The sequence below is a fragment of the Canis lupus genome, chromosome 9 (genome assembly GCF_048164855.1).
Source record: "Canis lupus baileyi chromosome 9, mCanLup2.hap1, whole genome shotgun sequence".
In the NCBI taxonomy this organism is placed as follows: domain Eukaryota; kingdom Metazoa; phylum Chordata; class Mammalia; order Carnivora; family Canidae; genus Canis; species Canis lupus.
Window position 1 is genome coordinate 6,542,572 of NC_132846.1, and position 27,844 is coordinate 6,570,415.

A 27,844-nucleotide genomic window follows, 5' to 3' on the forward strand; every position below is an offset into this window, starting at 1 on the left:
GATAGAGTGATGCCAAGAAGAATTTGCATAAATAAATCTTGCTGAGTTTCCTCCAGTTTACAACACTTGCCTCATATTCTCTATCACATCTATATGACTGTCTACTCTCCATCAAACTTGGCATAAAAATCCTCAGATTTAACTCTTTCTTCAGGTCTTCATTTCTTTATGAAGGCTCTCATGCTACATAAATCATATTAAATAAGTGTATATGCTTTTCTCCTGTTAATCTGTCTTTGTGCGTTCAGTTGGGAGGGACCCTAAGAGGCTCCAGGAAAACTTTTTCCTCCCTTGTTAGTGGATCTTGGAGTTGGGGCTCATTTGGACCTTCAAAGAAGACAGAGTCTCTAGCTGTGGAGGAAAGCAAATAGATAGACACAAAAAAAGAATGCCTAGCTTTAAACCATTTTCTGTGGTAATAGTCATTCTTTGACTTACCTTTTCTCACTGACAGGCTGAGCAAAGACAAGGAGCTTCTATGCTTATAGATGAAGGGAATTATCAGAGGAGCTGTTTTCTCCTTTTCTCCTCTATGCATTGTAAGAGCAGGAATGCAAGAGTGTCAGATTATTCACTGGTTAGTCTTTAACTACTGCTCCCCTGCTTCCAATGGCTCAAGATTTCTATGTTTAAGTTAAAGAGGCTAGTTTGGTGTAGCTAGGAGAAGAGACCAGATAATTTTCTTTACGGCCTTCTATGTATGCAGACTCTCTAGGTAAGGATGCTAATAACCCATATTTACTGAGTGCTTATCGTGTGCTGTGGACTCTGCTAAGGCCCCTGTTTCCCATGACAACTCTATGAAATACGCATCCATATAATCCTTATTTTATATACCGGAAATGGAGGCAAAGAAAATTCATTTGCCTACCCTAGGTCATACAGCAAAGATGTGGTAGAGAACAGATTTGAATCCAAGCAGTATGGCTCTAGAAACTCTGCTTTTGACCACTCTCCATATAGCCTTAAAGGAAGGAAGACCTAAGCTATATTCTTTCATATGCCCTGTGCTTTAGTCAAACTGGCTTATGTTATGTTCTTCATGGACACAGCTTATGATTTCTCAACTCTGTACCTTCACTCATGTTTTTCTCTGCTCAAAATACCTTTCTTTCCAAATATATTTCCTCCTGTTCTATTACCACCCCTTCCCTAGTCAAACAATATCCAGTTCAAGAAGCTTTCGTAAGACCCTTAGTAGAAATTGATCTCTCTCCTTTTTGAACTTCTGAGATATTTTATATTTTCCTCCTTAGTAGTACTTACTGTTCTCTGTTTTTTTATTCATCCCTCCCAATTAAATTGTAAATTACTTGGAAACAGGACCATTTATTTTTGTATCACTATACATTCCTGGCATAGGCTGTGCCTGTGGCACAACTTTGCTTAATTAATATCACTGGTAGACATGTCCAAATTGTACATATTTTGCTGTAGGGAAAATCAAAGTGACCAATAATGATTCACATATACTCTCTCTTTTCTGTGTTTCTACACATGATTGCTTCCTGAATAGGTGTCTCATTGGGTCACTGATTTCCAGAAGGATGTCCACGGATCTACAATCACAGGCTGAAGTTTATTTAATGACAGAAAATAGATTTTCAGAGATGGTTACATAAGGTAAGTGATAACAGGGATTAGACAGAGATATGGCCTCCCCAGTCTTAAAAAATTTCCTATAGGGAATGGCTATTTTATAGAGCACAGACATGGTGGTAGAGGAAACTCATGGGACTGCTCAACCACCCTCCTGTTCTGTGGAGCACTGCCAATTAAAGCAAGGAAACAAAGATGATGAAACCCTAGTCAAGGTGAGCCTGGCCCTTCTCGGTTGCTTGCTACATTTCATTCAATCCATGTTTTTAATGTGAATATTCTGGCTTTTTTATTTGCATGCCCTTTTCAGTTCTCTCTCCCCTTTTCTCATAAAAATTTTATTTTCATTCTAATTAACTTTCCTCCAGATCCCCAGTGTTTATTCAAAGGTCTGCTGCTCTTCTGACTATTTCATCTTTCCAACATCCTGGGGACGTTTTCACTCTTTGGTTTCCCTCCTGCTTCACTTAGTCTTTTGTTGTTTCCATTTCTTTTTCTTTTCTTTTTTTTTTTTTTCAGATAGTAGCCCGAGTCAATAATGGAAACACTTTCTTCTTGCAGCTTCCCTGCTTCTCTTAGAAAAACATCTCCCTGTGTGAATATGAATAGGGTCTGTAAGGAAAAACTCATATTTTCAAAACGCTCAGGAAATTAACAGGAGAGAGCTAGAAGTTGGTGATCAGGAAGGCAAGGCAACAGAATATTCTGAAAAACCTGCGGTAATTTTGAAGCAGGTTCCCAATTTGTGACAAATGACCCTGAAGGAAGAGGGTGCTTAACTCTTAAGATATGGTTAAATGTCCTTCCAAACCATGAAAAATAACAATAGGCAATACAGTCTAGTCAATGGAAAAGAGTTTATTTTGTTGCACTATGCACTGTATTCTTGTTAAGTGCTCTATAAGCCTTTGATGCTTTTGAAATGTATTGGTGCTTTGGGGGAATTGTATTTTGAATGGTTGTGCCCCCCAAAAAAATTCATATAACCAGTTTCTTCTTATGGAAGTAGTGGGAAATGGGACCTTTAATTAGGTCACTTTCTTCCATGAGTAAGTGGTGGAGTAACCTGGCGGGAAGGTTACTTCATTTTCCACGGTAGTAGAATCCCTTCATGACTTGGCTTATTATCACATGAAAGCGGCTACAATACACTTCAGTACACCTGCCTAAAAAGAATCAATCACAAATAATAGAAAGCTGGTGTCATAGGCCTGGTTGTTGATTGTTTCCTATTAGGATTCACTATACAGAGATATTTAGGAAGAATCATGGACTCTGTAGTTTTAGAGTTGGGCTTTCCCTGGGTGTTTTTCAGGGCCTTTACCATGGGCTGTGCTGATACTCAGTGACACATGGAAGTCTTGCCAAATGTGATCAGTGATACTGGAGAAGGAAGGACAATTTCCTTCATTATTTCCACAGGAATTCTTCAGAGAAGTTGGCTAGTGTAACACGCCTACATACGCCTCTTGGCATTGCCAGTTATATTTTTAAATTCTATATATACAAACTAGTAAACTGTTACCAAGAGATGGATTTCCCAGGTTTCAGAGTATACGCTGAAGGATACTAGAAGTGGGAAATGTCTATGCATGTTATGGGCCCTTTACCAAAAGGGGTTTAATTCCAACTGGCAGGAACAAAATGGAGTAGCTGAGTAATAGAATGAGACCAGTCAGCAGAGTTAGATACAGGTTTGCAGTGAAGTGGAAGATTCACAGGAGTGGAGGTAATATTTTCCATGCAGCTGATGAAGCCAATGAGTAGGGGACTTGGCATGCAGTAAGAAAGAAGCCCAAATGAGACGATGAAGAGATGTGGCAATGCAGGGCTTTTTGGCTTTGGGGTGTCTGGCTCAGGTGCTTATCACAAATACTGTATTCAGAATCCAGTTTCCATATGGCTGGCTAGAGCCCTTTTCAGGATCTGGGGATTTATGGAATTACTTTGTAATGAGAGACTTTGACATGTTTGGTCTCATTTATCTATTTTTATTTTTTTAAAAAAGATTTTATTCATCCATTTGAGAGAGAGAGAGCATGAGCAGGGAGGAGGGTAAGAGGGAGAGGTAGAAAGAGATTCCCTGATAAGCAGGGAGCACCGATGTGGGGCTGGATCCCGGACCTGGAGATCATGGCCTGAGCCTAAGGCAGGCACTTAACCATCTGAGCCACTCAGGCACCCCTGATCTCCTTTTAACTGAAGAGATCATTTTAGTGGGATAAAACTCTAATGAATGAAAACATTTGCAAAGTGATTTTAATGGGTATCTTTTATTGATTTTAAAAAATCATCCATTTTCAGGATTTTATTTGTTATGCACATTATGGAATTTGGAGAACCTCATCCTCCAGATAATAAATGTGTTTCCTACTATTAAACATTTTTTCTTATGTGTATATGTGTAGGTATTTTATATATTTTATTATTCTTTAATCTTACATTACATAGGCATTTAAGTTGGTTTTGACTTTTCAAGTATAATAAATGTGCTGGGATAAGCAACATTTTGCATAAAGCTTTGTCTGTATTAAAATGATTTCTTCAGGCAAGATAACTATAAATAGGATCACTGGTTTAAAGGCTATAAGCAATTTCAAGCTCTTCATGCATATTGTGTTTTTTTTTTTTCCAGAAAGAGTAAATTAATTTACACTTCTACCATCAAAAGAGAATTACCCACTTCACTGTACCCTTATCAACATTAGGCATTGTCTTCTTTTTTAATCTGTGCTAATTTAGTTGTTTTTCTTTTAATTTGCATTTTAGGTCATTACTTAGATTGAACACTTTTATATATGTTTATTATACACTTACATTTCTTTTTTGAAAAGTAATGCTCCCTGTTAAAATGTGGGAAAGATGTCCTGATGCATTTCATCTGATTACGAACAGTTCTTGGAATGAATGAATGAATGAATGAGTGAATGAATTTATAAGAAGACAAGTTCTTATAATGCTTCTGCGGATTTGTAAGAAGGTAAAAATCTTCCCTTAATTCTGACTGATGTTACTTTAACTCTTAGAACAACTGAAAGCCATCTCCAGGATGGCCAAGAGCATGTGTTAAATGCCGGTTTTCATATGACACTGTGTTGGGGCAAAATAAAAGCAGTTTATCCAGCCACATGCCCTGTGAATTCCCAAGCTTGGCCCCTTGTTAAAAAATAATAGCTGGTGATTACTGCATTTATTTTGAAAAGTAGTTATTCAGTTCCCAGTATCCGGAGATATTAATTAGTACTTTGGTCACCTTGGGATCCGAGGGACTTTAAATACTTCCCTTATTTATCTTTCTCCTTTTCAAGGTTGCCACACAGCGTTGGACTCCGATAGGCAGGTGCAAGCTGGAAAACCGTTGCCAGGCATCCACGATTGCATGTCAATCACCCTCCCACCTAAAGATATGGTACTCACCACTCAGAATGAATCAGAAACAAGAGCTTTAAATAAAAGAGAATTCTTTGTTTTTAACTTTGACAACACTTCCCCTCAAACATTCCTGAGTACACACAGGGAAGAATACCTCTCTGGATTATCAGAACATTACTGAGGTTCCAGCCCCTTGACTTTGGGCTGAAAGCTTCTTCAACCTTGAACTGAAAACTTCCTCTGAGTTGTTGGCTCAGTGACTGTCTTTGCAAAGCCATCCAAGTGGTGCTGCCACATGGGAGCTATTTTAAGGTGTCTTGTAGAGCCTGAGATGTATTTCTGTGCTGTAGCAGACATCTCTCAAAACTTCTGTGTGCGTGGCCAGACAGGTCACCCTGTGCCTTGGATCCCATTTTATTAGGGGAGCAGAGATGCCAACCATCCAGAGGTGGGCACACCAGTGCCACTACCCTGAACAAAGAAACACTGGGCCAGATCACACCATGCTCTGACTTTTGGTCACCACTGCATGACTTCAGCCACATTATTTAGCCTTGCTTTCCTCATCTGCAAGATAAGGGAGCAGGAGCAGATGGTCACACAGATTTCTCCCATCTGTATGGATGAATGAATCTGACTCTGCTAGCCTCTGTAGACTTAATCTTTTTTTTTCTCTCTTTTTTTTTTTTTTTAAGATTTTACTTATTTATTCAAGATAGAGACAGAGAAAGGCAGAGACAGGCAGAGGGAGAAGAAGGCTCCCTGTGGGGAGCCTGATGAGGGACTTGATCCCAGGTCCCCAGGATCACAACCTGAGCCAAAGTCAGATGCTCAACCACTGAACCACCCAGGTGCACCCCCCCACCTTTTTTTTTTTTCTAATCCTCTTACTCCAGAACATTAATCAATTATTTTAAGAATCATTTTAGACTCCTCCCCCATGTGCTAATTATGAACATCAGTCAGGTGTTCACTTTTTCTTCTCTCCAAATGACAGGGATAAAATTCCTTAAAATCTGTAAAGAAATAAAGGGGCCCAGTTGCAATCATGCAGCAAAGTCCTAGTTGTCAGCTTTGGGCTGTGAGGCTAGAGCCTGGATCATGGTATGGCCACAGCAGCAGACACAGACAGAGAAAGTTAGTGTGTAAAGGGATGACACTTACGTGGAGAAAAGCTGGAGAAATGATGACACTTACGTGGAGAAAAGCTGGAGAAATGCTTTTCTAATTCAGACAAGACAGATTTTGCATTACAATACAGGCTATGATATACAGGATATGATATGTTGTTGAAGACCAGTACAGCTGTTTTCCACAAAGCTGTGAAGAAAGTAGAGGCAGAAACAGAGGAAACACTGGAAACTAGGATGATACTGGGAAGCTTGAGTCAGTGAGTTTATTCCCAATGAAGCAGGGGGCCATTTGAAATGTGTAGCTGTTTAACACATTTGTCACTGGTTTATCTAAGGTGTAGTTTGGTTTCTTTGTTTATCAATATATCCATAATATATAGACTTTAGAAATGTAAATTTAGATGGAACTAACTGTACATCTTGTTGTTACTCTAAGTTCCATCAGTGACCAAGAGACAATAGGCATCTGAAACTCTAATGTTCTCCAAACCAGCGACCCTGGTTCAACTGGCACTGCAAAGATAGTCCTGTGAATCTATCTGTGTGCACACTTACTAGGTTTATCTTATCAAGGCAATATTTGGAAAATTGATCAACTATGAATAGATATCCAAAATGTAAACTATTTCATGGATAAGCAGGTGTTTCTTTTATCTGTGCTTTTATATCTTTCTATCTTTCTATCTGTTACCAAGATGGTGAACTAGCATGAGCTGCTGTCTCTTTGTATTAAAATTAACACTGAGAGCTTTGCGCAGTGGCAGTATCATAGCCAATGAGGTTTATCTGAGGCGCAATTATTGCTAATTAAAATTAACACTGAGAAATCTTGAGAAGTGAGAGAGAAATGCAGAGTTCAAAAACTAAACAAAACAAAACAAATAGGAAACAATAAACCTTTTGGGAAGCTACTGTTTACATTGAGCTGCTAAAAGTGGAGAGAGCTTCAAAGGATGAAGGGCTGCAGAGGGCAGGGGGAGCATGAGTGAGGGGAAGCTTCTTTGGTTCTGTTTTTCCTTTCCTTGCATTTCCTTGAGCCCAGTGCTACTCTTCACAGAAATCTGTGGCTGTAGCCAAACACTGATGCCGCCTACCCCCGGATAGTAGAAGAGGAGGTAGGTACAAGCTCTGCTTTTTGAGAAGTTGATGAAGCAGATGTTAGGGAGTGGAATCACCTAAAGACTCATTCACTCACATGTATGATGGCTGATGATGGCTTCAGCCACTCTCTTAGCTGGGATTGTTGACTGGAATATCAGTATGTAGTCTGACATGCCACATGGTGACTGGGTTCCAAGAAAGAGAGAGGGAGGCAGAAAGTGTACTATCTCTTATGTAAGTCAGACATTCTGTTTCATTCTGTTTGTCAAGGAGGTCACAAAGTTCTGTCCAGATTCCAGAGGCTGGGAAATAGATTATACCTCTTGATGGGAGAGTAAGAGGAGTCTAGCAGAATATGTAGAACTGGAAATATTGTTGCAGACATTTTGGGAAAATAAACTTGTCACATGAAATCACTTCTAAATAAGGACCAGAAACTGGACTACAAATGTGATCTGTATCAGGTAGTCTGAACCAGTGGAAGAAGAATTTAAATTTAAATTCAAGGACAACACTGCTAGAAGTCTATTTAGACAAGGAATTCAAGCATCTCCTAGGAGAGAACTCATTCCAAGGGGAGAATATCAGAGAGACAAACTTTGTTCAGGAATAAACAGGTCCCCGCAGTGATTAAAAACTGGTTTTGAATGCAGTTTGAATGCAGTTGAATGGATTGCTCTTGTCAAGGATGACTCAAGGATAAAGCATTTAGAAAAGAAAAAAAAGTTTACCTGTTAGGATTGCAAGTCTAGGCTTTAAAAGGACTGGCTCATAAACCTAAAAATATAGCAAGTATACCAAGGCAACCATGTTTATTAGCTCTTGTCAATATGCTATTAACTGCCACAAAATCTAAATGGCTTAATAAGCTTATAAGCTGGTCATCTGGGGCTTGTTCATTCTAGCTTGGATTTGGCTGGTGGCTCCAAGCTTCCTTCCGTAAGGGCTCATCTATTCCATGTATCTCCCATTCTATCTTCTTTGGGTCAGTAGACTAGCTGAGACATGTTGAGTCAGGTGATCACAGAAGTTCATGGGTGAGTGAATATTAAGGTGATTTCTGCTAAGGACTGGCATCTAAACTGACAAACTGTCAGTTTCAACCCATTGGTCAAAGCAAGCTATGTGGCCACACCCAACATCAATAGTGTGGGGGGAAGTATTCTCATCTTCAGTGGGCGGAAAAACCACATGTCAAAAAGCAAAGAGAGAGGAAGAGCTGAAAACAATAAATGCATTTTACCACACTGTTAATGGAAAACAGCAGTTCTTTTCCCATGTTTTCTATATCCACAAATATTGTGGTGTGTTCGCATACACATAAATTTCAGACATTTAGTGTTATAGAAGTAGGAAAAATCACAGTATTTGTTAATGAGTCAGCATCTCCTGGGAAAGTCTTAAGGTTTCACTTATTTTGGAGTCTAGAACTAGACAAGGGAACCCCTTTTTTAAAAAAAAATATGGGTTTTTAAAATTTATTTGGGGAGGATTTATTTATTATTTTTACTGTAAGATGTGATGCACATGCTTATCTATAAAGGTAACATATAAAGAATTCCTGTCTAAATATGAGATGGGGGTTGAAAGTAGTATAATGTAATATGCAGCTGGAAAGAAGCTGCCTGGGATGAGGTTGTGAATTGTATGCATTAACAGACTAAGGAAGCTGACTTTATCCTCTGTGAAATCATCAGAAAGGTTTAACTTCATCAGATTTTAATATTAGAAACCAATTTAAAATTTTAGAAACCTGATTTTAATGACAATTTAAAAAGATATAGAGGAGAATGCCTGGGTGGCTCAGTTGGTTGAGCATCTGTCTTCAGCTCAGGTCATGATCCCAAGGTCCTGGGATCCCTGCTCATCTGGGCATCTGCTTCTCCCTTTCCTTCTGCTCCTTCCCAAGCTCCTCTTTCCCCACTTGCTCTCAAATTAATAAAATCTTGAAAAAAAAAAAAGATGTAGGGGAGAGATACATGAATATAGACCAAACATAACTTGATACAAGGTACACAATGATGATTTTTTAAATTTTTTATTTATTTGACAGAGCGAATAAGAGTGAGTTCAGGGGGGGGGGCGGGTGAGAGGGGCAGAGAGAGAGGGAGAAGCAGACCCCCCACTGAGAAGGGAGCCCGATGTGGGGCTTGATCCCAGGATCCCAGGATCATGACCTGAGCTGAAATCAGACTCTAAACCAGCTGAGCAACTCAGGTGCCCCGACAATGATTATTATTCTAAAAGAAAAATATAGCAATGAGCAAGCAGAGAGTAGAGAGATTAATCCTAACTGGGAGATTTTGGGAAGATCACTAAACAAGGTAGCAATTAAAGGGACCTTGATAAATTGAAATCATATGATGAGAGAGGGAAGGCAAGCGAGGAAGAAGGTACAACATTCATTTATTCAGCAAATATTGAGTGCTACTAGGTTGTGGGAATTGTGTTAATTACTGGGGATGCACTTTTGGACAAAACTAAAAACATTTCCTGTCATTGAGGAGTTTCCATCTAGTGGAGATTTAGACATTAATCAGACATTAACACAAATAAATTTAAATCTCTAACAATAACAAGCCCAGTGAAAAGAGAGCTACACAGTGCTAATTGACTCTGCAAGGAGCGTGCCCTGGTTAAGTTAGGACAATCAGGAAATTTTCCCATTAGGAAGCAACGCAGGAGGAGAGATCTGAAGGCTTGGTAGGAGTTAATTAGGTGAGAGGAGAGTGGCACTCAACAATATCGACTACTTGTCACATGCCAGATGATTCCTAAATGCTTTACACGTATTAAATCTGTTTATTTTGACAATAACTTTATGATCTAGGCTCTGTTATTTATCTCCATATTATAGATGCTGCAACTGTAGTTCGCAGAGGGTTTAAGGTGTGGAAGGTGCCTGTGGCATATGAATCCGGACAGTTGTTCCAATACTCCAGTTCTCTCTGTTCTCATTGTGTCATCTCCCAAGTAAGGAAGAGCAAATGGCACATTCAAGGCTCTGGAGGAAAGGCATGCCTGGACTGAGGAGCTGAAATGAGACAATGTGATACCAGCAGAGGTAGCCAGGAATGGAGGGAGGGGTGAATGGTAGATAGATATAGACCACTGATAGGGCTACAGGGCTTAGTAGCACATGTAAAAAACTTTTTTGAGGAGCAATTGTAATATGTAGATGCCTTTTAAGCAGTGAAATCATATGTTTAGACATTCATTGTGCAACTATTGTGGAGAGGGCATGGAGGAGCAGCATAGATACAATTGGACCAATTTGGTGGCTAGTGTAATAAGTCAATCAAGAATTGGTGCTAGTTTAGGAAAGGCTGTCGCAAAAGATGGGCAGCTGTGGGTGGATCTTTGCTTTTTAGCAGGTAAAGTTGCATGGACTCTATGAATATCAGAGGGATAGTGTAAGGGGGAGAAAGTGTTAAGAATGACTCCTTATGGGACTCTGGGGTGGCTCAGCGATTGAGCGTCTGCCTTTGGCTCAGTGTGATCCCAGTCCAGGGATCTAGTCTCTCATCAGGCTTCCTGCATGGAGCCTGCTTCTCCCTCTGCCTGTGTCCCTGCTTCTCTCTCTGTATCTCTCATGAATCAGTAAATAAAAAGCTTAAAAAAAAAAAAAAAGAATGACTCCTTGTATCTGGCATAAGCAACTGGACACCTGGTTATCAATGAGACAGATTTGCTTGATGGTGTATTTTGGGGACCAAGGCAAGGTCAGCTCTGACATTGGGAATTGGGATAAGGAGAAATGAAAAGCAGTCTGGAATGACTGTAGCAGGGCATGCCCTGCTTGCCTATGGCTTTTCCTCTTACTGCTGCAGATTCATAATTGACAGTTGCCACAAAAATATAGAAGACTGGTATATATCAGTTGCACAAATATATAGAAGCAAATACAAATGGACAAAGAAACTGGCTTCTTCTAGTAGATAGATTTAGATATAAAGACAAGGATCACTTAGTTAGACTCAGGTTTATTCCTAGGTACGTTAGATTTTCTGGTCTTGGCAACATAATCTGAAGGGTAGAAGAACCATAAAGCTAAATAATGCCAAGCAATTTTGATTCAAATATGAGTTAGATTTTTTTTTCTTCATCTAGATCTTGATGAAATACAGGGTTCTAGTAGATGGTGTCTCAAAAGATGGGATGTTCTCCTTTTCCTTCAAGTTCAAATGCATTCATACAGCCACAAATGATTTTTTTCCTTTAAAAATAGCCACAGGAAGCATGTATGTATGTATGTATGTATGTATGTATGTATGTATTTATTTATTGGCAAATAGTATTTACTTTCCAGAAATGAGAAAATCTCGCAAGCTCTTTTTGGTATGAAAATCAGATTGACTGAAAGAAAATGCCTTGCCTTAAAGGGCAGATCCACACTGTTGCAAAAATTTAATTAAGCTTTAAAGTTCCATGAAAGGGAATTGAACAGTTCAAGGAAATAGATTGGAATAGAGTCTTCAGGTGATAAACAGGATACTAAAATATATTTCAAAGTGAGCTTCGGATATAAAAGAACTGGCCCACTAGAAGCCATTTTTAATTAGACTTGACTCTTGGTTCACTTGTATAAATGCATTAATAACGGTACTTAAATCCATAAATTTAATTTTGCTTTTATGCCCTGCTCCTGAGACAGCAAATTATCATGAACTGTAAAACACACACGGATGGTTATTTTCTAACTCTTGATTACATTCATTGTTACTGCTTTACAACTCAATCAAAAACATGGTCTAGGCAGCTTTTCAGTGAATTTCGATCACACAGACAGATGACCAAGATGATTTAGCCAGTAGTCCTCAACAATGCTGTTATTAACCTCTAAGGATAGTTCTAGAAATTTATGGAGGCATTTTGGGTTATTACAGCAACTGGGGGAACTTACTGGTATTTGATGGATGGGGCCGAGATGCCAAGGTCCAGAACAGTTTTATAAACACAGAATCACATCGTATCCTGAACTGTACAACCATGACTAGTCTGCTGGTTATTCACATAGTGAGAACCCCCTTTATAATTATCTGAGCCTAGAATATAACTCAGTTTTACATATTAACACAAAGTTTTATTTTTTTTCTTTTCAGAGCTTTAACATAAATGGAATTTTCCAGAAATACTCTTGTAATATATATTGAAGAATTGTATATTGCCTTATTTTTAATTTTACAGAGACGTGATTTCCACTTTGATAATCCTGTCATCAGTGGGAACACCTGCTGCTTATAATAGATACATTTGAGCAGTATACTCCAACTTATCTGTATGCATTTACTGCTCATGCCCCTGTTATGGTGATTCTATGTACAGGTGCAATAATCTGACTTCTTCATTATATCTTCATGAGTAGTTGCAGTATTGCAATGTAGCTATGTCTAAGAACTTATATCTCAAAATACTAATTTCTATCAGTATATTTCACATTGTTTTCTTTTTATTTAATATGTATTTAGTGTTTATGGGTCTAGATAAGTCCTATTATTATGAATGCTCATTACAAAAATGTATATTGCAAGGGAGTGTCAGGTCCAATGGGTTAGGTTAGGCATTGCTCAGGCATACATGTGGATTATATAAATTTTAAGAGGCCAAGAAGAGGAGGATATAGGGGCTCTGTTGGTTAAGCATCTGCCTTGGGCTCGGGTCATGATCTCAGGATCCTGGCATCAAGCGCTGCATCAGAGTCCCTGCTCAATGGGGAGCCTGCTTCTCCTTCTCCCTCCTGCCTGCCCCTGCCTCTGCTTGTGTTCTCTCTCTCTCTCAAGTTAACAAAATCTTAAAAAAAAAAAAAAATAAGGACAAGAAGAGCCATTTGAACCCATTGTAGTTGAGGATTAGGTAATGGAAAACATAAATACCTGAGATTTAACTATGGGTTTGGGTTGAAAAGCATATTAAGTCAAAAATACTAGCAATGACTTACATTATACCATATATATATATATATATGTTATGGTATTTGAAAGGTGAGAAAAATTTGGAAAATTATGCATGTCTATAAACATTTTTTAAAAAGATTTATTTATTTATTTTGAGAGAGTGTGCCTGAATGCAAGTGCACACGTGGGCATGAGTAGAGGGTGAGAATCTTTAAGCAGACTCTATGTTGTGCCCAAGATTGCGAATTCGAGAAACCACCAAGGAGTTGATACCGATGCAAACACACGAGGGTTTATTTACAAGCTCGAGCTTGGGTCCAAGTGTTCCCGACACAGCGGAGCAGGGACTTGGACCCCGAGCCTAAGAGGCTTAGTAGCTTTATAGGGGCCAGTGGCCAATGGGATTGTAACATACGCAGAAAGTTGCACAGTCATGTCGGTCCACACGCAGGTGGCCTATTGAATTGCATTTTACCCTATAGTGACCATTTGAACTGGCTTATCACTCTGGTCAGAATTGGCGGGCACAAGGCGGGGTTACATTGTTATGAGCCAATTTCGGGTAAGGGTGTGCCCAGCGGCTTGACTAGGGTGGGGCAGCGCCTTAAGCAATAAGCAGGTCATGTGGGGGTCATACAGGAGGTGGCCGGTGCAGCACAAAATGGAGTTAGTCCTGCTCTGCTTGTCCAGGGGTAGGGGATTTTTGTTAAATTTCCTGGGTCCCACACTCTACATTGAGTGCACAGCCTGCCGAAGGGATCCATCTCATAACCCTGAGATCACGATCTGAACCTAAACCAAGAGTCAGATGCTTAAATGACTGAGCGACCCAGGCGCTGCCACAGAAGTCTCTGAACATTTTTAAATAAAGGCACTCAAGTTTCTGCCATTAAGTAGATGGTGTACATAAATTTGGTTTGCACATTTTTCTCTGGTTTATTTTTTAAAAAATTGGTGTTTGACATATAATACAAACTTTGGAAATGTTAATATTTATTTCAGAAATATATTAGTGAGCACTTAAAGTATTTTAATTGATAAAATATCGCATACACACCAAAGACGATCTAGTCCGTCTTTTTTAGTCAGATTATCCAAGTTAAGTCATGATCTCATGACATAGATTCCTTTTTTTCTTTTACTTTACTTATTTATTCATGAGAGACACAGAGAGTGAGAGAGGCAGAGACATAGGCAGAGGGAGAAACAGGCTCCCTGCTGGGAGACTGACACAGGACTTGATCCTGGGATCAAGACCTGAACCAAGGGCTGATTCTCAACCACTGAGCCACCCAGGTGCCCCATGACTTAGATACCTTATATACGTTATTGTATGAATTGCATATAACATGACAAGGTTTAGGTTTGGCAGTAGATTTGGAGTATTTAGCATAAAATCTCCTTTCCTTGTACCAGATTTTTCTTCACTGAATTAACTTCACTAATAATCTTAACAGATGCTTTGCTTGCCTGGAAGACTCCGGTATTGGAAAACTGGGTAAGACAAATAGATTTTGACATTTAAGAGCTGAATTACTATGTGAGATTCTACCAAAACTATGTTCAGACTGATAATAAATATCACTTTGTAATTTGTTATAATTATTTCAGAAAACATGCAGTTCTCAACTCTTACATGTTCAACGTTCATACAATTGGTTTTAATCTAACCAAGATAACACCCATAAATGTCCTTACCTACACTAAATTCACACTTTCACTTTGTCAGCTGGACAACCCATTTTTCAAAATACTACAGAGGTGACCAGCATTTATGTCATTTTTCTAAGTGGTTCCTCTTGCTTGCTTGTTGTGAAATCATATGCGATTTACTCTGCTAAGCTTCAGTTTCAAATGGGATAATTATAGCATCTCCCTGTATTGCAGTATTGAATGGATTAATGCACACAAAGTTCTAACATAAAGTAAGTGCTCATAAAAGTATAATATTCTGAGTATTAATTATTAGCAATAGCAAAGGTCATAATTATTTGGGGATTTTATTTTATTTTGCCCTTACATTTTAAGGAGCATGAGGGAATAACAAAAGTTAAAATGTTCCTATTATTGCTAAAATGCCTAGTCTCACAAAATTAAACTAATGCAGACAAAGCTGGAAATTATTAGCTGTAGGCTTAAAGTACTATTCTTTAGCCACAATTTCACATTCTTTGAACCTAATCTCAATCTCACATACATTGTGTTCATATGAAAAGAAAAATCACAATATAAAGCATGTATGAAATATTGAGGATATTTTGTTAAAGATAGTTTTTGAAAAATCAAATATAGTTTGTGATTCTATAATACTTTAGCTCTCAGGATAGATTTTTTTTCTCATAAAAGTTCACAATTTTTTTTCATATTTTTAAGGAATATATAATATTTGAAAATAGGGAACAGCCTGGTCTAGTAAGTTTTAATTACAAATTTTCATTTGCAAGTCATGACTATTATGCTCCAATAATCAGATTCTGTTGCTATTAGTTTTGAACAAACAAAAGAGACTGAGATAACATGGATGTGAAAATATAATTTCTTAACACAAATCATAAAAAGCAGTTATTAATATGACTCTGTTTAGTTATTTACTGGCTTCCTTCCCAGATCATGCTGTATAGGAGACCCTATTTTGCATAATCCTATAGCATATATTTCTTTAAGGTTCTATATTTTACATAATGGAAGGTTTTCAGAAATTTTTAAAAATTTAATTATTTCTCAATTTGCTTTCATCTTCCTAAGAGATAAAGATGGAATGTTTTAAAGAACATTATCATTATAATTCAATGCAGTACATTTTTCCCTTAGGAGTTTGATTCTACATAGTTTTCAATGTACCAAATTTTACTTTGTGCTTGCATGCACAAAAAGATTCTACTGAAAAACTATTGAATCCTCATATAGTGGCACTGGAAATATTCTGATTCTTTAAGTAAAAATTCTTATGTGGTAACTTAAAAAAATTGCTGAAGGGATAGTGAGCAAGTATGTATTATCTATCTACTCTTTCATTAAGGGAGGGGACACAGTCAGTTTGACTTACTGTCACCACTGAAAATATATTTTGACATAGAAAGGAAAATGGTCATGGTTTAATCAATGAACCTACTTCTAAGGGCTACAAGACTGACTTAAAATGTAGAGTGTCTAACAGAGACAGAAGAACAAAAATCAGAGATATTAGCTGTCCTTGGGGGATGAAAGCAGAGATCATATTGAAGCTGTCATTGACAATGTTGTGATCAAATGCTGGCAGTTTTTTAGTGTACAGAAATGAGAAAATCTATTTCATTGGTTCTGGTGCCAGGGAGTAATTTCTAGATTTTGTATTTTAAAACATAATTGGGGCAGCCTGGGTGGCTCAGCGGTTTGGTGCCGCCTTCAGCCCAGGGTGTGATCCTGAGGTCCCGGGATTGAGTCCCACATCGGGCTCCCTGCATGGAGCCTGCTCCTTCCTCTGCCTGTGTCTCTGCCTCTCTCTCTCTCTCCCTCTCCCTCTCTCTCTCTCTCTGTCTCTCATGAATAAATAAATAAAATCTTCAAAAAAACATAATTGACTTTGGCAACGCTATATCATGTACTATTTATAAACTAGTAATATTTTGGTGATAATGAAATTTCTTAAACAGGATCCATTCCCACTTTTACCCTCTGTCCTTCACTCATAAGTGTATAAATGCTGGAAGCCAGTGTGAGGATTTTGCCAGAGCAGGCAACTTAATTTTAATTACTTTCTCAGGAACTGGATATACAACTACAAGGTCACCCATGGACCTTCCTGCTCACTGCAGGAAATACTTGAGACAAAGCTCCAGGTCTCACTGACCACTGTTTCCCCTACTTTTACTAGTAGACCATCATGATGCTTTGGATTCCCAGGAGGCAGTATTAATTCAGAGCCTGTGTGTAGAAACCCCTGAAAGATCTTGGTATTTACTTTTTTCTGGTATGTGGTCACTTTAGAAAATGGCCTGCAGTTACTTTATGGAAGGACTTGGAAAAGATTTTCAGTACATAATATCACATTGCCTCTCCTGAAGAAGGCCCAACATTTGTCTCTGTCAAGAAGCTCAAAGTCCATGCACTTGCCTCATTATGGAAACTAGATCAGAGGTCTTGACTCTCCATCATGGACCTTTTAGTTCAGTTCCTGGGCTGGAGATTCCTGTTGTACAGATCAGGCAATATTTAGAAGCAACCTGTTCATCTTTTTCATTTCTAGGAAAACCCTCATCAGTGAGCCACAGTCAGACCCATCAGGGCCAAAACTTTCAGATTACCATGTTGTTTCTCTTTCTTGCTATTCATTATGGAAGTTATGTCTACCTTGCTTCTGGTAGTTAACCATTGCCACTTGGCCTCTGTCTCTCCAGGATTCCCTTATCTCTTCTAAAATCAGGGAGGACATCTCAATAGTGGCATATCTTGCCTTCATCCTGGCCTATATACACACCAGATCCCACAGAGCTTTTCAAAGATATTAATACTCCCATCAACAATGTATTTCTCAATATTTCAATGAAGAAAGTATTTTTTGGTCTTTCCAGAAAGATATAGTGGTCTTGGGAGCTGTTCAAGTCACATTAGATAAATTCACTGCAACATCCCTATATTCTTAACTTTCTGTTTCCTTCCTTTACATTATGCTAAGGAAGTTCTGGTCTCTCAACCCCACGAAACAAATGCTATAGGCACTTCCCACTGCTAGAGATAGCACATGAAATCTAGAATGTCTGGCAATGCACCCGTATCAGTAAAGCAACCTGATCCAATGTTAAATCCCACCCTCCGTGGGTTAACACCCTGAGAATCCATTTACATCTATATTACTCAGGTTTCTGCCAATATGAATTGGCATAACCTTGCAATTCCTTTGGAGTATAAGTTATTTCCTCCCTAATCACTTTGCACTCGTCCCCCCAGTGCATGATGAACTCTTCTTTTTTGGTCTAATGGCCATAAGGGTTGATGTGAGCCTTGAGAAGGAAAGACATCTCCTTTTAGGGTGGGACTGGAAAGCTAAGATCAAACCACATGTGGAAGAAGAGCTGTTATTCTGTCTCAGCAGCTTCTTCCTTATCTTGGCCAGGGACCCTGGGCCTCTGAGCTCATTTAGGCATCCCTGGATCTTGGGAAGGATGTCTTAGAGTTTTGAGGTCCTGGATGATCACCTAGATTAATAGTGACACGGAAATCTTTTGAGCCAAAATCTAAAAGGCTGACTCCACGGGCAGTGTCAAGGAAGATTTGTTCTTACCTGTAACTAATTGGCTTTTAAATAACTGGGTATGTTAAATTCACCAGCAGTTCTTTTAAGGATTCAGAAAATGCTGAATCAAGGAATTGTTTGAATAAGAACAATGCAAAAGATGTCATTATAGAAGGGTAGTATAATTATCATCAACTAAATGTTCATACAGTTTCCAGTGAATTTAAAGCACTGAGGCAGGCTTGAAGGAATACATCAAAATTGCCTGGTTCAGACAATGATTGGTTGTGTCTGACTTTGGACAAATCATTAAATCCAAGTCTTCAGTTTTTATTCATGTATGATGGGTAAAGTAATGGCACCTGACTACCCACAAGGTAGTTACAAGGATAAAATAAGTTGGAAGGTTTGCCTGATTAGTGCACGACACAGGGTAAGAGATTAAGAATAAAAAATGTGAACATCCATGGATAGGAGCGATTCTTGTTATTTTCTGGTATAGGAGAAGGATGAGGTGCATATATGATTGCAGTAATCATGTGCTGATTTTATTTTACTTTTAAAAATATATCTACCTCTTGAAGCATATGGGAATTTGTTAGAATGCTCTGTATTTTTGTTTATGTATGACTTCTACATGATAAAATTAAAATTTTTAAAAACACAGGTTCCTAACTTAGTAATTCCATATTTGGAATAGTGTTAAGGGAGAAGGCTTCTATTACAGAGGAAAAAAATATTGTGAACAAGTAAGAAAAAAGTAAAAGAAGGAGTGATAAAGATAAAAGTAAGATCAAAAGTGAGAATTATACTTGATACTGGCAAGAAATTAAGGGATATGAGGAGAGCCAGCTAACAGAATATATTTTTGGTAAAAATACAAAGGGTAGAAAATAGGAGAGGAAAAAGAAGCAATGGACAATGGACCCATTAAGTTAGTGGAAGCTCAGGGAAGAGATACCCCATTCCTGCCCAAGGCTTCTGCTACTGTCTGCATATGGATGTGTTCCAGGTCTATGCAACTGTAACTGTGGTCTGATGTTCCAGATTCATATGCCCAGTGGCCTACTAAACATGTCCTCTGAGGATCCTGCAGGCCTTCAAACTCAGCATGACCAGAGCAGTGATTATTTCCAATTCCTCCCTGTCTCAAACCCATTTTATCTCTTTCTCTTTACTCTTCCCCTTCTTCCTCTTTCACACACACAGGCATAATCATTCATGATTCTTATCCTTCCTGTCCTGGTTAATGCCACCCACACGGCCACCCAAACCACACATTTTCCCCTTCTTTATTCCTCCCTACATCCAATTGGTCACTAAGTGTTAAATTTCTGACTTCTAAACATCTCCTATTTGTTGTGTCCTTAATTTGTGTTCTTTTCAAAATTATTACAGAATTCTCTGTATTTTCCTACTTCTGGTGTTGACCCAACCTAAATGATCTGTACATGCTGCCAGCGATCAAAGCCTAGATCTGATAGTGCTCCATCCCTGTTTAAAACTCAAACAGCTTTTCTTTATATATTAGGATCCATTTTTGGGTGGTGATCCTCACTTGCTGCCTCTCTACTCATCAGACTAATGACAGTTTCTCAGACACAGGGTGCACATTTATGCTTCCATGTTTTCACACCTGTCTTTCCTTCTGCTTAGGGTGCGTTTTCATCCGGTTGATGGACTCTTTGCTTAGACTTTAAGAGAAAGTTTAAGAATCCTTCCTCTGTTAATACTTTGCTGACCCACACCCCATGACAACTTAAGCATAGCCTAGTTAATATCTAAACCCAGCACTGTCCCTTACACATATCCTTGTTAGGATACCTGATGCCATTTGTTTGCATGTGTGTCATCTACCAGATTGTGGATTTGTCCAGGTAATAGATCACATTTCATGCATTTCTGTGTCCCTCGCAGCCAGCTCAATACTTGGCTGATAGAAGGCATTCAGAAGTGTTTAATGAGGAATGAATGCATGCATACCTGAATATTTGGTTACAGAAGGTTGATGTTAGCAGATCCTGTTGGTGTTTCTCTATCCTGAACTTCGTGTCATCTGTGGTGAGTCCACTGTGCTTCCTTGAGACTGATGGTACCCTGCTCCCATAACTGGTAGTCCCTGGCAGCAACTTACTCCATGGTGTAAATAATATACGTTAATGAACAACAGAGGACTTACAAAATGAACTCTCAAAACCAAAATCCTTTCATTGATCATCCTTCCTGTTTCTATGGTCATTGACTAATGACAGTTTTGAGATATTTCCGGTTATGAATCTCTTGCTGCTCTCACTTAGGGAAAGTGGTATTTTGTTGTTGTTCCTGGTTTTTGCTGAGGTAGGGAACACTCTCATGTTTAAGTAGAGAAAACGTGAGCTTTGTAGATAGCAAGAAGAGAGTGTCAGGTCTAATAGCGCATTGTACCCCCTTTCTAACTCTTCATGCAAACTTGATTTTAGTTCTGGTGGAAATGTTTTGCTATATTTTTTTAGTCCACTGGTAATGTTAATTTTACCATTAAATATCAATGATATCGACATTGCAGCTGCTCATCCTGCCTAAGCTTAAGTGCTTTTCAAGTTAAATTTGATAATGTTCTTTCAAAGGATGGGTAAGGTAACTGAGGAAAGAATTTTTGCGTAGCAGACTGAATCTGCTTCTTCCCTATGCTTTTTCTGATTTGAGTGTATCTGACTTGACAAGCAGGAGGGACTGCTATGTAAGGACCATAGGATCTATTTCATGAGGTACTTATATAGGAAGGATGTATTTTGAAATAGAGCTTTTTTCCTTTAGAGGCTCTAATGTATGTGTTCATTAAAGATATTTTCTCATATTGCAAGATGGAACACTTGGATTGATAAACTGATGCTACCTAGTTTAGATAATCACCCTCTGAACAGAGTGTATAATACCCTTAGCAAGCATAGTTGGGAGAAGCTAGAGGGGTTTGTTTGTTTGTTTTTTGTTTGTTTGAAGGATTTGTGCTTCCTAGATGATTAGCTTTAAAGGAGAATAATTTGTTTCACCAAAGACTTTCTTAATAAAAATAAGACTATAGAACATGTAGCAGATGCTGATATTTCAGTTCATGTATTCTTGCTTCCTGGAAACACCTAGCTGAAATTTACCTTTGAAAGTGATTTTGTAAAAGATTCTGAGTTAGAAAATACAGTATAGAGAAACTGTAGGGAAAGTAAGATACTCTCTAGCCAAGATTTTGATGAAGATCCAGGAAATATGGTGGGCTTTTATAATCTTCAAGTATATTTAAAGCCATTTTGAGCATACAGTGCTTTGAGGAAGCAGAGGAGAAATGTGGAAGTAGAATTTGTTGGAAAATGTTTCCCAGTTAAAGAGTGATATTACTAAGGAGTGAGAATGCAAAGGAGACATTACTTATGCATCTGATCTAAAGAAAAGGATATGAATTCATAGTGCATATATAATGGTGTCCATTCTTTTCAAGTTTAGACATCTTGACTCAGTCCCATTGAAGTTGTAATACAGGCTTGTTTTATTAAACTATGCCATGTTGAGAGTGCCCTATTGTAGTATTTATGATCTCATGTTCCTGTCCAGAGAGACTAGACCCAAGTTGAGTCAGGATGCACCAGGGTAGCCCTCAACATGCCCAGCAAGGAGAAAGAACCAAGTGCCAGGGGCAAATCTAAAGAGAAAGCCCTGTGGAAAGTATAAACTAGAAGTTAGTTCACAGGAGATAGACTAAAAGTAAGCCAAAAGTTTGAAGCCACTGGCAGGGACCAGGGATTTAGAGTGGAGGGTGGAAGCCCATTGAAATTTCTGAAGCCATGTGAGAATAGTTGTCAGTGAATTTTAGAAGGTTTGGGGTGGTATGTGGTGATATATCAGTGAAAGAGTCACAGCCACTGGAGATATTGTGGTCTAACAAGGTTCATCTGAAAACTAAGTGACCAATGTCTTTTGCAAGGTGAGGTCTCATGGTGGAAAGTGTAAACTAAGGATAATACAGTAGCTAACATGTTAGAGCCTGTTGCAGGCAATGACCTTAAAGTTCAGTGTCTGTAAACTCATTTGATCTTCATCAGGTGTACTGGTAGTAATTCCTGTTTACAGCTGAAGCACAGACAGGCCAGAAGGTCATACAGAGAAGGCAGAAAAGATCCAGGTGCTGGCTTCCAAGCCCATGCTTTGAAATATGTCAGTACATATTAAATATAGAATTTCAAATCCATGACTACTACTCTAATGACTGCCAATACTGAAATGTACCCAAGTCTCAAATTAATTATAGCCACCAATTACCTCTTGGTCTATTTCTTTCTCATCACAATAGAAAAATATGATTTTTAATCATTATCATCAAATTTCCTCCCTAGTCTTATGCTTAAATATTCCCCATCCTGGAACCTCATCTCCATTCTAACACATGCTTGAAAATACACCCTTTTGTGCACAGAGTAGGGTTACCAATACACTGAGGTAGTTCACTCCAGTTATAAAGAATGATGAAAGGTGGCTTCTGGGATCAATTGGATGGAATATTCCAGAAAGGCAGAAACAAATTCTAGTAGAAAAGTTATTTAAAGTCCCAGGGGCTAATCTTATATTACTTACTAGAGGTGTTAACTTGAGCAGGTCATTAAACCTTTATCTGAGATTTCTTAGACAGTAGAACAAAGATAACTAATACCTAAATACTTAAATTGTTGTTTAATCATTGCTCAAACAATTTTGAGCATCTATGAAGTCAAGGAGTATGTTGAACAGATCACATTTGTGCCTTCATTCAGCTTATGTCTACTTGGGAAAGACAGAAAATAAATGTGTAAGCAAATAATTTATTTTCAGAGAATGATAAATACTCTGAAAAAAATACAAGAGCAGTGTGAGAATCAGGAATGTCTTCTTATTGAATGACCTTTGGAATGAAACAAATGATGTGAAGGAGCTGACCTCTTGTTAGGCACGGAGAAGATTACGCAAGCAGAAGGAATAGCTGGGAAAAAGATACTGAAATTGAGATGAGCTTGACACACCCAAACTACAAAAATAGGACCAGCCATCTCAAATGAAGTGAACTAGAGGGAGTTTGTGAGAAGATAAGGTTGAAGAGAAAACCAGGGGTCAAATTGGGCCTTGTAGGATATGGTTCAGGAATTGGGGATCTTGTTTGGGGCAATGGAAACCATGGAGGATTTTAGTGAGGACTTAGGGGAATAAGTGCTGTGAAGTTATTCATCAATGTATCTACACAACATAGGACATGGTAAATTTCTTAACAGTTTAATACATAAATTTTGGTTGGAGAGTTGGAGTGAGTGTGGGGTTGCACCAACCTTTCTTGAATGTTTGGATACTCTATGTAGCCTAAGAGGTCCTCAGCTGTCCCCCGTCTCTGCATTTGAGTATTATTGTTGTTGCCTATACTCTCATGTTTTTTTCTATAGTTTCCATTGTAGCACTTCACAGAACTCATAGAATCTTAAACCGAAAAATTTAAGACTCAGCTGAGCCAGTGTCTTAATTTTACAAATATGAGACAGACCTGGAAAAGAAGACCTTTCCAGTGCTGTCTGCATTACGTTCTGCAGCTTCTCACTAGTGTGCTTTGCAGTCATTGTAGGAGTTTTATTCTTCTGTTTATAATCTCTTTAGTCCTTTGGTACCTCTGTGCCTTCAATGGTCCTGGGCATTTCCACATCCCCCAGGACAAGCACGCTGAATATTGATTCTTTCAGGTTTTTTGCAAACTCGGTTCCCATATTTAAATGGAATCACCAGAGCAGTTGTTCCTGAACAATTTACTTCCTTGTATTGCAACTGCTTCTGCTCAAATTCAGCTTTCTTATGATTGGTAAAACTCCCAGTACCTGGAGCCTGCCCCTCCGTCCCCTACTCTCCTCTGAGTTATTGCCACTCAGTGAAGGCTGAGATCATTTTTGTAGAGGTCTGTGAGATTTACCAGCTTTATGCTGGAAGAGTTTGTATTCACTTTGCTCTTCTTGTCTGAGCTGTAAATTGTTGTAAATATCTGGAGTCTCTGGACCAGATAGTAAGTAATAAAGCAATCTCTTCTCATCTGCTTGGTCTGACTCCAGCGATTTGCAGATTCTGAATGAAATATTGTTTAGTTTATGTGTGTGTGCAAATGGTATGTGTGTGTAGGTACGTGTTGACATTGCTTGAAAGGCTTCTTCTATTATCATTCTTTCTGTTTCCATCTCTGTGTTGAAGGGAAATTGACATTGGCTCCAGCAGAATGCCCTGCAAATGGGAGTATTGTTTAGAGACTGTTTCTTACGTTTCATGCCAGACTCATTCTACCCGAATAACTTTTCTACACTCCTTGCTTCAGGCTTGATCATGCTTTCAAGTAGAGAATATTACTCAACTAGCTCTGGTTCTGAACCCAACTTTTATAGAATTCTTGAAAATATGGAATAAAGACCTTTAGCATGATATGATATCTAGTTCTCTTAGCTTATTAGAAATAAAAGCTTATAGAAAATCTACAAGAAAATGAAATGATGTGGAATAGAGGAAACATGGGGTGCCTATGGAGGAAATTGGTTTAGTTGGTTCTCCCTAAATTGTATTTCAACTTTCTTTTGTATCTTTTATTTGCAAGCCCATAGGAATTAGAACAAGAAATGCTCATTTGAATTAAGTAGCTATTTAAGGATTTATTAATATCGTAATTTATCAGATACTCTTAAGTTTTTCCCATCCTGCAAGGCCTGTAGAAAAAGGACTTATTCTCTAAAACTTTTTATAACTCCTGTGATGCTCTTACATGATTATTGGAGTCTTTGCTACTTTGGGTGGTTATTGGAGTCAGTTTTTTTTTTTTTTTTAATGTAGAAGCCTCTCTAAAATGTAAGCTCCCAAAGGGCCCCCATACATAAAGGGACTATAACTTTATGTACCCTCAAATATGTAAAGTCCTGCTTTATTTGGTGCTCAATAAATGCTTATTTATGGGAAAAGAGAATATGAAATAAAATAAGCAAACTAACTAAAAATTATACCAAGCAATTTCTGGGGATCAAAAGGAATTTGATACATAGATTGGGTATTAATGAAATATATTATTAAGGAAACATTTAATTATGAAAGTATGGAAAGAATTTGAACTAACTTGGGCACAGTTGGGTTGCCCTCTCTCTGTTAAATATGTGGGTAGGTATCAAGACATAATTGGAATTTGGGAATATAAGATGCCAAGATCTGACTTTTGGGACTTCTTTAGGAACAATTTTTGTTTTGGAATGAGACTGGGTTCAGTGACTCATAAGGGTCCTTTCAATTTCTCAGTATCAATTATTTTACAAATAAACTACTTTTGGTTTTATTTAATTTTATTAAAGATTTTCTTTATTTATTCATGAAAGACACAGAGAGAAGGCAGAGACATAGGCAGAGGGAGAAGCAGGCTACTTGCATGGAGCCTGATGTGGGACTCAATCCGGAACTCTGGGATCCCTGAGCCAAAGGCAGATAGATGCTCAACAGCTGAGCCACCCAGGCGTCCCTACCTTTGGTTTTAGAACACTGCATATAATATTAGAATTTTGGCTTAAAATTCACAACATAGGTTGTTTCTGAATATCAGTTGCTCATTCTTTTTTTTTTTTTTTAAGATTTTATTTACTTATTTGATAGAACGTATAAGTGGGGAGAGGAGCCAGATTCCCAGCTGAGCAGGGAGTCCAATGCCGGGCTCAATCCCAGGACTCTGAGATCATGACCTGAGTTGAAGGAAGATGCTTAACTGATTTAGCCACCGAGGTGCCCCTCAGTTGCTCATTCTTTAAATAATACATTTTCTGAAGTCTGTCAAGTCATGGTCATCCGATATGACTTAATTTCTATTTACCTACCTTATTGCCCTAAATATGATGTAGTCATCTGAATGCTATCTTTTCTGTCCTTTTGACAGAATCACTTAAGACAAGGGATTTGGACTTGGTTGAAAGCCTAGCACAGGGAGTTAGAACGGAATATAGCTTTATCATTTACTGGTATGTAATCTATTTGTCATCTTATTTTCATTAGTCTTTTTTTTCTGTGTATTAATGTGATAATATATTACATAAAATACCTGTATTGAAGATGCACAATAAAGTATTTAAAAATGTCTTATGCCTCGCATTTGCTACATGATTAATTATTATTTGGACTGAACTATAAATTCAGTTCAAATGAGTTGAACTGAATTTTTTTCTAGTGGAATGTATGTTAGTATGCATAGTATTGATTTTCATTGTTAGAACCAATATGCCTGACCTAAACTCATTTTTATGAAATCAAATATAACATGAAGTTATTAAACAACTCAAGTGTTTTACTTGGGGAATTAAATTACTTGAGGAATTAAATTATCTACAACTTGCACACTCTGAAATGTTTTCACCAGATTAATTCAAAAGAAATAAACTTTTCCTTTCAAAATCAACTCAGGAAACATGGTCAGTATACTCCTTTCTTAGGTTATTTAATCTCAGGGCATGAGAGGAAGAGGAAGAGGAAGAGGGCATGGCGATACAGTTTGAATTTTTTCTTTTTAAACTCGGGTCTAAGTTTCTTTCCCTGAGAACCTTCACATGGAGCCTTGCCCCTGCCGTCCATCTCATCTGGTTGATTGGGACATCTGTTTAGGTTTTGTAAGACTCCAATTCCACTGCTATGTTCTTCTTTGCATTGCAGTATAATTTTAAATATTACTATTCCTCTAATGCTCTTTTCTGTGACTCCATCTTCTTACTCCTGAGAGTGTCAAGCCCTTCAAATATTTATTCTCAGGTTGACCCCAAAGACCTTTCATAAAATTTTTGATAAGTTAATCCAGCACATAATTAATATCCACTGGGGACATACTAAATACAGGTCTTCCACTGGGGACATACTAAATACAGGTCTTTCACTTTAGGATATAATTGTGCCATTGAATACTGGAACTTGGAGGAAATTAAGAAGCACCATATAAGCCATATCAATGTCTTGGGCATTTCTCCCAAACCCTAACCATTTTCTCTTAAGTTAGAAAAATGCAATGAACTGATGTTTTCAAAGATTCAATACACCCCAAAATCAGTGACAGAGGAAATTTGGCATTCTTTGGTAAATTTTATCAATGTCAACAGACAAGTTGGATCATTTGGAGTTCAATAATATGTCTTAAATTGGGACTGATTTAGCTAATTTATAGAGGAGACATAATCTTTATAAATAGGAGAGCCCAGTCAAACTAGACCCTAAGAAAGAATTTCGGGGTCCTCAAATTGAAGTGATAGTTTATCAATTTGGCCTAACTGGTGAGAACTGTTTCCCTCTCACCTTATTCATCGTCCAAAGCATTTTTGGAAAAGCTGAAGGCAACTGTGGTAAGAACTTTGTTGCTTTTTCCCCCTCATGTTTTGAAATATATGTGTCCCTATCTCTAGAAAGAAGAGACATGGAATTAAGGTTTTCTTTTCCTTTTATGAGTATTTCCCTTTTTGTGTATGTATTTGTATGGCCACACGTGGCTTTAATCAGAGATAGAGAGC

General features: G+C 38.1%; 1 long non-coding RNA gene and 1 pseudogene across 2 annotated transcripts in view; both read left to right on the top strand.

Moving 5' to 3' along the window:
- The window catches only part of LOC140639739 (uncharacterized), a 218,997-nt gene that overhangs the window by 176,937 nt on the left and 14,216 nt on the right, over positions 1–27,844 (top strand). The window contains exon 5 of one of the 2 annotated variants that reach the window (XR_012036348.1): positions 1,517–1,623. The exons of the other annotated variant lie outside the window; for it this stretch is intronic. This is a non-coding gene — a long non-coding RNA (uncharacterized lncRNA). The remainder of the gene's footprint in view (positions 1–1,516; positions 1,624–27,844) is intronic. 2 annotated transcript variants of the gene reach the window in all.
- Positions 6,851–6,969, top strand: LOC140640809 (U4 spliceosomal RNA; annotated as a pseudogene).